The following is a 13,430-nucleotide window of genomic DNA, read 5'->3' as shown; positions in this document are numbered from 1 at the left end:
TGGCCACCATTTGACAAGTGGGTTGTAGCAGAGGAGATCTGAGGTTAGGAGACTCCTGGAGAGCTGGATAGGAGTGCAGGCACCAAGGGAAGAGGCCCAACCTAGTTCAGTGGCTGGAAGAGTAGAAAAAGCGAGGCAGGCACTAAGGCCTTATTCCTCACCCTACCCTGCCTGGACATGATTTTGATGTTCCCCTGGCAAGTTATAATTACTGTGACAGTTATTGTGTTGGGTTTTACAGGTGTGTGACACTGTCGATTGTGTAAGCACATTGAGGGCAATAGACAGTTGTGTTCTGTTGCATCTCTTCCTCTGCAGATTGCTACTGCAAACTGAAAACTGATATGGAGCCAGTTTCCCAGCACACCCAGAGCTGCCCCAGCCTTCTGCTGTGTTGGCAGAGAAATCATAAACATGGGTAAATCCATTTCCTGAAAACAAAGGCTACAGGGCAAAAGTGATTCTTTAAAGTTATTTTTCTAGTATTCGGTCAGAACTTTAATTGATGCCTTCATTGAAAGGGGGTTACTAAAATAACACCATTAATAAAAAAAAAAACTAACTAGATTATGAGTGCCATCATGTAAAGGGGTCCACGCTCTATTGTTAAGTAATAAAAGCAGGCTTACTGATAGTATCATTATGCACTACTTCTGCTAAAAGCTTTATATATGCTCGAAGTATGAAGTCTGGGAGGTCACCCTCCAGCTGGGGCACAGGAGATGTGGGAAGAATGGTGCACAGTCTGGGAAAGATCCTTTTTGCTTTTGAATAGCTGCAGAGTTTTACCAGCAGGTTAATGCTTATCATGAAAAGATTCTCAAAGGCACTTAGCACACCCCAGAGAAGGAGCCTCCACATTGCCTTCCTCAGTTTCAAGCCTATTATAAGAAAACAGAGGAAAATGTTAGTTTGAGAAATAAACAGAAGCAGGGAGAGCGATAATAAAGGTCACTGAGATGGCTTCTCCAGGCTGACTCCCTCGAAGAGTCCAGTGTGGAAGAGTTCAGTCCAATGTGGAGCAAGCTTGCACTTGCTTCACTGAGCAAGTTATTTATGTCTCCAGCTTTCAATTTCCTCAACCGTAAAGTGAGGATGTTACAATAAAATGAAATAAGATATACAAAGCCTTATTTTCCTCATGGTGGCCAGTATCAACTAGGTGTTTAGTTATTGTTGGCTATTATTATTGTTATTGTCTACTTGACATTTCAACACCTAACAGTGACTTTATACTTTTCCTTTACTCCCTAGTTATTTACTTGCTTGACCCCGCTACTAGAATGTGTCCTCCTTCAAAAGAAGGTTTATAAAGTTATTTTAATTGGTTTTCTCCTCTTCTTACCAGGAAGAAAATCATCTAAAAAATAGACTTTCATCTCAGCCCGTAAAGATAGTCACTATAGGTTGTGGTTTCTATAGATTTCTCTAGAATAAAGGTTGGTGCAGCTTTGAGACCCCTTTTCTGCTATGGTTTAGATAGTAAATATTTTTGGCTTTGTGGCCATATGATCATTGTCACAACTACTCAAATTTATCTTTATAGCAGGAAAAAGTGAAGTGAAAGGTTAGTCGTTCAGTTATGTCCAACTCCTTGTAATCCCATGGACTGTAGCCCGCCAGGATCCTCTGTCCATGGGATTTTTCCAGGCAAGAATACTGGAGTGGGCTGCCATTTTCTACTCCGTTATAGCAGGGAAATAGCCATAAACAACACCTAAATAAACAGGTATAGCTGTGTGCCAATAATGCTAGCTTTGCAAAAATAGGCTTCATCCTGATTTGGCCCTGAGACCTCTGTTTGCCGTCTCCTGACCTAAGATGGTACTTGATGTTTAATAGAATTTAATTTGAACCATGCATGTAATGTACATTTTCTTGTAGATTCATTTAAAAAAAAAATCCAGTTTTTCTTTAAAAAAACTAAAACCAGTTTCAACATTATCTTTTATTTTATACAAATATTATCATTTCAACCTATAATCAAAATAATTATTGAAATGTTTTAGATTCTTGTTTTCATACTAAATCTTTGAAATTGTCTGTGAAATTTTGCACTAATAGATGAATTCAGATCAGCCACATTTCATGTCTTAATAGCCTTGTGTGGGTACTGCTATCACATTGGACAGCTCAGCTGTAGAATCTAGACAGACTTTTTATACACATAATTACACAAATTAAGTGGTATAATATACAAGCTCTTTTACTGAACAATGTTACCTGGCTATCTTTTCTTATCATTCCACAAAATTTATCATTTTTTTGACAGTTACTGTATGCCATTGTTTCCATTTTTCATAATCTATTTTATTAGTTCCTTATAGATGGACATTTGCATTGTTCTTAATTTTGAATTGTTATTTAAAATAGTTCAGGGATTATCTTTTTATATAGAAGTGTTGGCACTGGTGGGCATATATCTTTAAAATATATTCTTGGGAGTTGAATTGCTGAGTCAAAGGCTGTGATAATATTTAACTTTTTAATAACTATTGCCAGACTAGAGAGCTGGAATTCTAACTTGTTTTCATCACCAGCATGTTGGCACTCAATGACTAATTAACTGTTAAATGAATGGGTACATAAAAATCTCACACCATTGAGAGAGTGAGGAAGAGAGAGACAGAGAGACAGAGGGAGAGGAATAATATGGGGAAAAGTGGGAACAGTTAATTGCACGTAAAGGAGACACAGACTGAAACGCCCTGGGTTAGTATAATGAAAGGTGTTTGTTTAATAATCAGGTAAGATGAGCGACTGAACTGAACTGAAGTTCCTCCTGGGGCTTCCCCAGTGGCTCAGCGGTAAAGAATCCACCTGCAGTGCAGGAGAGGCGGGTTTGATCCCTAGGTCAGGAAGATCCCCTGGAGGAGGGCATGGCAACCCACTCCAGTATTCTTGCCTGGAGAATCTCACGGATAGAGGAGCCTGGCAGGTACAGTCCATGGGGTCGCAAAGAGTCGGACATGACTGAAGCGATTAAGCACGCATGCAACCACGCACGCAAGCTCCTCCTGAACCCAGCGCAAACCCCACTCCCTCTCTGAAAGTCTCCAGGCCTTGGGTCTTGGACCATGGCATTTTGTGTTATACCGGGGATTGTTCTCTACATTTGCTGTGGTCAGGACAGAGTTTCTAGTTAAGGGTGGGGTTGGGTGCTATCTTCTCCCAGGGGCAATGGGAAGACCCCTGCTTTCCAGGTTCAAACAAGCTTCTGGAGTCCCATCTGTGGACGTCTCTGACAAACCTGCTGCCCTTCTAGAAGGAGAGGAGGCCTCCTTCCCCAGGCCAAGTAACTTGTCACCATGGGGCAAATGAGGGTCCACTTTTCCATGGCCAAGAACAGGGACACCAAAACTTGACTTTATCTTGGGTCCTCCCTGTCCTTCCACCTGCTGAGAATTCTCCCCTGAACTGTCTCCCTCACCAGCGCCTCTGGTGGACTCGCAGCCTGACGGGGCTCTGGCAGGCCAGCCTCCCAGCCCCCAACCTCCCTCGTCCTTCTTCTCCAGTTCATCCAACCTTCCTCCCTTCCCGCCCCACCCCCAACTCGATCCTATGCCCTGGCTTTTCTGTAGCCCTCTGGAAGCCAGAGCCTGTCTTCTTTTCTCCTCAGAATCTGCCTGGCACACAGTTGGTCCTTAATAAATGTGAGTTTACTGAAAACATAAAATAGTCCCCAGACTTTTTAGTTTGCCCCCCAACAACCTTCTGTATGAATAACTCATTGGACAAGCACTGATCAAGTGCCAACTGTATGCCAGGCACTGCATCAGGTAAATAAGACAGGGTTTCTAAGTTCATAGAGCTCACAATTTCAGATTCTCTTCATATCTAAGATTTCATAGCTCCCCAGCCACCCATGGATCACTCTGTAAGTGATCCATGTAAATGATATGTGTTATTCACTTATATATTTTTCTGAGTACCTATTATGTGTGGGCAGTATTCTAAATATTAATATACATTTTCTAATTTAGTCCTCACAAGAACCCTCCAAGGAAGGTGATACCGGCTCCACTTCACACGCAGGGAAAGGAAGATTAAGTAACTCACCCAATCGCATAGGCCAAGGAGTGAATGGGACCAGCCTCCCACCCCAGGCCTGTCTACACCCACTTCGTCCTGGAGCTCCAGGACCTGAGGCCTTCACCTCTGCAGGGATGAGGGAAGAGCATTCCTGGAGCCCAGTGGGAAATCATTGTAGTATGAGTGTGAGAGTGTGTGTGTGTGTGCGTCTGAAGGGCTGTTCTACTTGTGAGAGTGAAGACGGAAAGAGACAGGAAGTAGCAGAGTGTGGGGTGATTTCATGAGTTGCTTTTTCCTATGCCCCTAAACGCCGGTCCTCCACCCCTCTCATGGTTTCCATGGACATACTTCTCTGTCAGTTTTATCTTGCTGCTCTCCCTGGGTGTCTGGAGGAAGGCTCCCTGCGGCGCCTGGACTTGAAGTGGCTTGTCCAGGCTACCCTGGTTAGCAGTGGCCAGGACTGCAATCCAAAGAACCTGAGCTTACTTTCCAAGCTCTGCTAATTTTTTTTTTTTTTTTTGGAAACAAAAATCTAAGTCCACTTTGTCATTGCTTCCTGGGGGCTGTCATCAGAGGGGCCTCAGCCTTGGTGCAGGAGCTGCAGTGGGTGTTAGCGTCAGGTCCTTGCCTCCCCTCCTGCTCCTGCCTTTCTTACAGCTGCCAAACCATCTCCCTCCCAAGGCCAAGCCTTCAGGAGTGAGGAGGGAAAAGCGAGGGTAAGTCATTTTGACAAAATAAGAGCTAATAGATCCAGGAGAAATTACTGTGACCAAAGCCACAGACACTCCCTGGGCCAGGTGCGGGAACCTGTAAAATCCTAAGGCTCACATCCACCTCTCTTCTCCCCACCCCACTGCCCCAAGTTCTATTTACTTTGTGTAATTTTCTGCCCTGATGATGTTTAAGATCTTGCCAGAGGCAGGAACACAGAAGGGAAATATTCCTGCCTGTAAACAAAAGGAAAAATTTCAGGGAAGGGACTTAGAATTTTGAGAATTTTATTGGAATGAGCAGCAGGAAAATCTAGAGCTCAGGAAAGAATGATCCCAGTGTTTGGTCACTCAGGGGGACAGCCAACCTGCATGACCTTAAAAATGTTGTTTCAGCTTTTTTTCTTCCCAACTTGAAGCCACAAACAGGATAGTTTGTTCATTTATTCAGTAGTCCATGGAGGGACTTCCCTGGCAATCCAGGGGTTAAAATTCTGTACTTCCACTCCAGGGGGTGTGGGTTCGATCCCTGGTCAGGGAACTAAGATCCTGCATTCTGTGTGCGTGCCTGCTCAGTCCCTCAGTCATGTCCAACTCTTTGCCACCCTATGGACTGTAGCCCACCAGGCGCCATTGTCCATGGAATTTTCCAGGCAAGAACACTAGAGTGGGTTGTCATTTCCTTCTCCAGGGGATCTTCCCGATCCAGGAATGGAACCTGTGCCTCCAGTGTCTCCTGCATTGGCAGGCAGGTTCTTTACGGCTGATGCCTCTGGGAAGCCCCCGTGCTGTGGTAAGACCAACCAAACCAAACAAAACAAAAAACCCCCAACTCAAAGGACCCTCACTATTTCCAGGGAACTTGTGGAGATACGAAGTGCAAACACAGCTCTCCAGACATCTAGGAGATCATAGTGCAGCAGAGAAGACCAAACCCAGAAGTAACCACAGGGCCTGGTAGATAGTGATCAATGACCCCCAGGGATCTCTCACTGCCTGCCCCCGGTCCAGGGCTAAAGTCTCACCAGCAGTGCTCCCATGGACAAGCACTAAAGGGCGTTCCCCAGACCTTCCTCCATCATCCCCATAGCACACCACTCCCATCAGCACCAAGTTCATCCCGCCAGAGAGTTCAAATATTGGTCTGTGAAATCTGGACTTGGATCCCCTGCTCCGCTGGGTTGTGAAAGAAGGAAAAAGAGTTTCAGAAGACAGGAAATTGGTCCTGGTAAATTGTGAGCTGGAGACTGCACAGAGCTAGACTCATCCTTCCTTCTTTCTTCCCTGGCCACATCCAGAAAGCCGTGATGAACAATGTCTATTCCTCATGGATGCTCAGCAGTGGAGATGCTGACCATGTTTTCCCACCTCAAAGGGCAAAAGGTCTAATAATGACGCCATCCCCGCTGCATTCTTGGTGTGTCGACATGAAAAGGTCTGCTCCTACCTTCCATCGCTAGCATTATTGCTCCTCTTTTCCAGATAAGAAACCCAGGACCCTGAGTAATTGCTTTTATTTTTTAAGCTCAACTGCGGCATCTCTGTTTCCCGACCAAGGATCAAACCTGCACCCCCTGCAGTGAAAGCTCAGAGTCTTAACCACTTGACCACCAGGGAAGTCCCCCTGAGTAACTGATTTGCCCAAAGACAAAGAGCCAGTTTGGGACTGAAATCAGAGGTCTCCCAAATCACCATCTATGGCATCTTATGCCTTATAATGCCACATCCTCCTCATTCCAGATTTACTTTTTTCTCCCCAACTCTCTTTGCCTCCATTTCATCCTGACAGTGGCTCATGAGGCCCTGAGTAGGAATGCAAAAAACAGTCAACTTGAATCCAGCAATCCCACTCCTAGACATTTGCTTAAGAGAGAGAAAACATATGCCTTCAAAAAGGCTTGGACATGAGTTTTTTTTTTTTTTGCATCTTTATTCATAATAATAAAAAAACTGAATACAACCCAGGTGTCCATTGACACATGGCTACATAAACTGTGATTTATGCCATGGAATATTACTCACCAATACAATGTGGTTTAGTCTCTAAGTTGTGTCTGACTCTTGTGACCCCAAGGATTATAGCTCGTCAGGCTCCTCTGTCCATGGGATTCTCTAGGCAAGAAGGAATCAATTACTGATAAATTTGACCACAAATGTATCAGTATGAATAATGAATCTCAGACATTATGATGAGTGGAAGAACCCAGATACAAGAGTTCATTCTGTATGGTTCTGTTTATATGAAGTTCTAGATCAGGCAAAACTAGAAATCAGAGCAGTGTTTGCTTTCAGAGGCTGGAAGAATAGGGGGATGGAAGGGGTATAGAAGAAGAAGATTAACTGGAATGGGGCATGAGGGAACTTTTGGGGGTGTTAAAAGTGTTCAATATCTCGATGCAGGTGTGGATTCCATGGGTATATGCATTTGTTAGAATAGTCTGTGTATCTGTGCACTTTTACTTTGTAAGTTATATCTAAACTTAAAAAGTAGAAAACATAGTTCATGATTGTCACAAGACTTTATCCTGAAGTAATGAAGTAAGCAAAAGCTATTCTTACACCCGACTTTTGCATCTCTGAGCTAACCACTGTTTGCTATTTCAGGCAATAACCTTCCATGGACTCTTTCTAGGCATATGCTGCTGCTGCTAAGTCGCTTCAGTCATGTCTGGCTCTGTGCGACCCCATAGACGGCAGCCCATCAGGCTCCTCCGTCCCTGGGATTCTCCAGGCAAGAACACTGGAGTGGGTTGCCATTTCTTTCTCCAATGCATGAAAGTGAAAAGTGAAAGTGAAGTCGCTCAGTCGTGTCCGACTCTTAGCGACCCCATGGACTGCAGCCTACCAGGCTCCTCCGTCCAGGGAATTTTCCAGGCAAGAGGACTGGAGTGGGGTGCCACTGCCTTCTCCTTCTAGGCATATACTTCCACATAAATGGGCTCACCCCACCCACAGGGCTGTACCCCGCTTCATGGCAGTGCTTAGAACCAAAGGAAGGCATTTTGTGCCTTGAACACCGAGACAGAGATGGACATTTCTGAGTGTCAGCAAATTCCTATTTTCATGTTAAATATTCTTTCCATGTGAGAGTGCTTAGAAAGATTTCATGGGCACCACTGAGGAAAAAAAGAATGCTCTGATGATATGTTTCCTAAACAGTTTTCTCTTAAGAGAGGTACATCTTTCCATTCCCAGCCTCATCCCAGCCTCTGTCTTCTCGATATCTAAGATCATGCTGTTTGATCCCTATGGCTTTTTTTTTTTCTTCCCATGTCAGCTGTGCAAAAAACATTGTCACTTTTTGTGGGCTTGAGACCTCCTGAGGTGCATGGAGAAAGTGCTGCTCTCTCAGAGGCTAGATCAGTGATTCCTCAGGAATAAGGACCCTTTCTTAAAGTCTAAACACCCCAAAGACATTCCCTATAGTACCTTGAATATCTTTTGAATGAAACAGTACATGGACAGGAAAAGCGACTTTTAATTAAATATAATATCTTTAAACAGATTTGTATTTTATTAATTATGACAGAATCTACAAGCATTAAATAATCATTAGCAGCTACTATTTTTCTTTTTGACCACGTCTCATGGCATGTGGGATCCCCACTAGGAACTGAACCCATGCCCCTTGCACTGGAAGCACGGAGTCTTAACCACTGGGCCACCAGGGAAGTCCCTAGCAGCTACTATTTATTGTGTACTTGTTGTGTGCCAGGTATTTTGCTACGTGCTGTGTATACATTATCTTCTGTTCATCCCACAACCTTACAGAGCACAAACTATTGTAAAAGATGAGGAAATGGAGGCTCAGAGAGGTTCGGTAACTTGTCCAAGCTCCCACTCACAGATGGGAAGCGGTGGCCTGGCAACTGGAAGATTTAGTGCCACTCTATTCTGCCTGTTTTATTTACTTATTCTGTGGACAGTGATTGGTGTGCCTATGAAATCTCCTGGCCCTGGCTTAAACTCTGGGCCTCCTAGGAATCTGAGACCTCTAGGAGGGGGCCACAGGCTGTTTAGGGAACTACTATCGTTGTTAAGCACTCAGCTTGGAATTGAGCTTCAATTAGTTAACTAGAAATGGGCCCTCCTAACTCCAGCCTCTTTCTTTTAGCATCTCGCAACCCTTGAGGCTCTGTTGCTTTTGTTGGCTCTGCCCATCGGCTTGGCCCAGTGTCCCCAGAGGCTGGAGGGGTTAGCAGTTGAGAACCTGTTTGCAGACCATTAGAAGCAATAATCACCTTGCCGGTAACCTGATCTATCTCAAAAGAAGGGTCTTGATTTTAGCAAACAGTTTAAGTGGCCTCTGTGTAAAGTGGAGGGTGGAGCAGGCCTGAATCAGCTTGCTGAAAGTGCATTTCTTCTGGGCAGTTGGAATTTGTGTGGTGACCAAGGCAGGCCCAAGGGCCAATTCCTGGAGCCTGGGTGACTGTATCTAGTGATCACAAGCCCCCACATCGCTGCTTTCCCTGCCAGCCAGGGCGAGTAATTCTCTATTTGATGTCCACCAGACCAGGTGCATACTCTGAATCTGTGTTGTTTGCTCAAACGGACCATCTCCTTCCATCCTCACCACTAAGCATCATTGCTATTATGTCTTCCATTTCACAGGTAAGAAAGACAAGACTTAGAGACAGCTGTTTGCAGGAACCAGCGCTGACTGGTGAACTTTAAGGAGTTTGGCAAGCCAGTAGTTACACACAACTGTTAAATATATACGGCTTCCCTGGTGCCTCAGTGGTGAAGAATTCTCCTGCCAATGCAGGAGACACACATTTGATCCCCGGGCCAGGAAGATCCCACATGCTGTGGAGCAATTAAGCCGGTGCGCCACAACTGTTGGACCTGTGCTCTAGAACCTGGGGCCATAGCTACTGAATCCAGGTACCACAACCACTGAAGCCTGTGCACCCTAGGGCCGGTGCTCCGCAACAAGAGAAGCCACCACAATGAGAGGCCCATGCACTGTAATTAGGGAATAGCTAGAGAAAACCTCATGCAGCAAGGAAGACCCAGTGTAGCCAATAAATAAATATTAAACAATTAAATACATAAACTATAATTAAATAAATTATATTACAAACAAAGGTAATAGATACTCAAATTTATCACTTTCTAATTATTTTATTACTTTTCACTATCATCTGTGCTTTGGAGGTGGTATAGTCTGTTGTACTCAGATGAAGGAAATATTGTGTAATAATGTGTAACTTCACAGTCTCATCCCAGCTTTCCATTTTGCAACATCACGGTGGTGGCTTGAATCTACCATGGTGGGAGCATTTATACCATAAAAATTGGCTAGTGTGCTAATTAGGGCTTGAACTCTGCCCATGCCCCTACCCCCGCCCCATGCCCAGACTGGTTGTTAAACATTCACCAGTACCCCTGTGCTGACAGAGGCTTGACTAACTTGGTCAAGGTCACAAGGCTTGTGGTGGAGCCAAGATTGCAGAGAAGGTTACCGCTGTGTTCTTCTACCTCTTAAAAAATAATAGATGTCCCTTAGCAAGTTAATTGCAAGGAATAAAAGAGTTCAAGGAATGTTAATGGTTAAAGATTAAAAGAAACTTAAAGACTTATCACATGACCACAATACACACATCTTACTTGGATTCTGATTAAAGTAAGCAAACTAAAAAATAAATTATGACACTTATGGGTGTTTGGAGATTTGAGTTCTTACTAGGTATCTAATAACATTAATGAGTTTTCATTGTTTTTTAGGTGTGAGAATAGTATTATCTTTTAGAGCGCTGAATATTTCTGATGAAATGATACGTTGTCTGAGATTGGCTTCGATAATAATAATACTGGAGGAAATAGTGAGAGGGTATAGAGATAAATGGTTCTCAAGATGTGCTTGCCTGAACAGCAGCATCAACAACACCTGGAAACTTGAAAAATCCTAATTCTCAGGTCCTACCCCAGACTGCTGGATTAGAAATCCTGAGAGCAGGGCCCAGCAATCTGTGGTTTAACAAGCTCCTCAGATGACTCTGATGCCCACTCAAGTTTGAGAACCACTGGTTTGGATGAAACAAGGTTCTCCATGAGTGCATAGTTGTTGGGGTTGAAGTGGAGGCATGGGGTGGGGGTTATATGTATGCTTGAAATTTTCTATAATAATAAGTTTTTTAAAATAATTAAGCATATTGGATGAAGGGGGGTGTAGGTATGATGAAGGAGGTCATAGCTGGATGGCTGCTGATGTAGAGAATGAGAAAAATGGATTCTCTTGGAAGAATCCAGGCCTCGTACTGTTGCACGTGCCTTTCTTGTCTTTTGAATTAAAACTCCAGGTTAGCAGCTGCCTCAGCTACCGACTTTAATGGGCCCTCTTTCTCTCCCCACCAACCCCAGACCCCAACTCCTTGTGTTTCTCTAATCAACCTGCCCCTTCATTTGAATCCCTAGTGTTAATAGGGGTTGACTCTGGAACCTCAAGGCTCCTGCTGAAGCAGCTACGTTAATTTTCAACTTTCACCTAGAGCTGTGTGACTGCAAAATAGCCACCCACTAGACCTGCTTTATCAGCTACAGCCGCGACACAATTAATTAACTTTATGCAGCCTCCCGCCACACAAGCTGCTTAACTCCTAGCCCATTGTAGCTCTGGTTTACTTAGCAGATAGGGTCTAAGAGCCTGGAACTGTTTACCTCCCTCTGGAGGGGCTGTCCTGGGCAGATGAATTCATTAGTTGGTGTTTGCTGAGCAGCAGGAAACCGAAAAAAAGCATTAGGTGAGTTTTTATTTTTACTTATTTATTATTTTGCTTAAAAGATACTGAAAAGGGGAACTTTTGCCTTGGCCTGAATTCAGACCCCAGTTATGTGACTGCATGCTATGGTCCTCAGTTTCCCTGCAATTAGGGAGTAGCTAGAGAAAAATCCATGTATAAATAAATATTAAACAAATATATAAACTATAATTAAACAAATTATATGAAAAACAAACTCCCAACCCCCACTATCCTGCCCTCTCTTCCTCCAGCCTGTATATATTTTTTTTTTCCTGTATCTCTAATTTCCACTGTTATCCCAACTGGAAAACTCTGGATTTTATCCCAGAGGATAGAAAGGGTCTGTCTGCCCCATTACATGGGATATGTAAGGATTTTTAGTCTTTTTGGTTTAAATACCAAAGGTTGGAAATCTTCTGCTTCCTCCTCCCACTCCATCTCCAAGAAACTGTCTTTTTTCCTTCCTTCCTTCCCCACTTCCTTTCCCTCCCCTTCCTTTTCTTTTAGAAACTGTCCTGTTGAGACTTTGTGAAGAAATAGCAAGGGCATCTTTTCTAGAAAGTGTACTTCCTAAAACTCTGGAGAAGGGAGAAGAAAGGAAGTGCTCACTTTCTTATAGAGAAGGAGGGAAGAAGGGCAGAGTAGGGAAAAGAACATTCTGGTGGAGAAATCTGCCCCACCGTTTTCAAACATGACTCTTAGAACAGGGTTTCTGACCTTTGTTTCATGCATCACCGAAGGTAAATTGCAGATTCTGGGGTCACAACTGGATCACAGTTTCTAAGTATGGGCTCAGGGAATCTGGTTTTGTTTTTCAAGTTTTTTATTTTTTCTTTTGGCTGCAAGGTTTGCAGCATCTTAGTTCTCTGATCAAGAATTGAATCTTCGGCCCGCCCCGCCCCCTCCCCCCTTCCGCGCGCCCGCCCGCCTCCAGCCGCCGGAGCTCTGTAGTATGGCTGCGAGGAGAATGGAGACCAAACCTGTGATAACCTGTCTCAAAACCTTCCTCATCATCTACTCCTTCGTCTTCTGGATCACTGGGGTGATCCTGCTGGCCGTTGGAGTCTGGGGCAAACTTGCTCTGGGCACCTACATCTCCCTTATCGCCGAGAACTCCACAAATGCCCCCTATGTGCTCATCGGCACTGGCACCACCATCGTCGTGTTTGGCCTGTTTGGGTGCTTTGCCACATGCCGTGGTAGCCCATGGATGCTGAAACTGTACGCCATGTTTCTGTTCCTGGTGTTTCTGGCTGAGCTCTTGGCTGGCATTTCAGGGTTCGTGTTTCGTCATGAGATCAAGGACACCTTCCTGAGGACTTACACGGATGCCATGCAGAATTACAATGGCAACGATGAGAGGAGCCGGGCGGTGGACCACGTGCAGCGCAGCCTGAGCTGCTGCGGTGTGCAGAACTATACCAACTGGAGCACCAGCCCCTACTTCCTGGAGCACGGCGTCCCCCCGAGCTGCTGCATGAATGACACCGATTGCAATCCCCAGGATCTGCACAACCTGACTGTCGCCGCCACTAAAGTGAACCAGAAGGGTTGTTATGATCTGGTAACCAGTTTCATGGAGACCAACATGGGAATCATCACTGGAGTGGCTTTTGGGATTGCATTCTCCCAGCTGATTGGCATGCTGCTGGCCTGCTGTTTGTCCCGGTTCATCACGGTCAACCAGTATGAGATAGTGTAAGGAGTCTTTCAAGAATGACGGAATAAGAGACCTGTTTTCAAAAGGAACTGCAGCAATCTTTGAAAGACTCCCAAAGACTGTTAGAGCACAGTACATAATACACCTGTCCTAACCCCCACCCCACCCCGCATGCAACTACAACTGCCACTGCCACACAGCCTCTGCTCCACCTTTCAGCCTGCATCATGCATAGCGTTCCATTTTGTGAAGCCCTGTTGTGCCAGAGTGTAGCCAGGTTCCCTG

General features: G+C 44.7%; 1 pseudogene; it reads left to right on the top strand.

Annotated features, from left to right (window-relative positions):
- The first annotated feature begins 12,437 nt into the window (after window positions 1-12,437).
- Window positions 12,438-13,187, top strand: LOC148778521 (tetraspanin-7 pseudogene; annotated as a pseudogene).
- Window positions 13,188-13,430: the final 243 nt, after the last annotated feature.

The sequence above is a fragment of the Moschus berezovskii genome, chromosome 2 (assembly GCF_049115385.1).
Source record: "Moschus berezovskii isolate FMDL1 chromosome 2, NW_MosBer_1.0, whole genome shotgun sequence".
Lineage (NCBI taxonomy): Eukaryota > Metazoa > Chordata > Mammalia > Artiodactyla > Moschidae > Moschus > Moschus berezovskii.
This window is presented reverse-complemented; position numbering and strand designations above follow the sequence as displayed.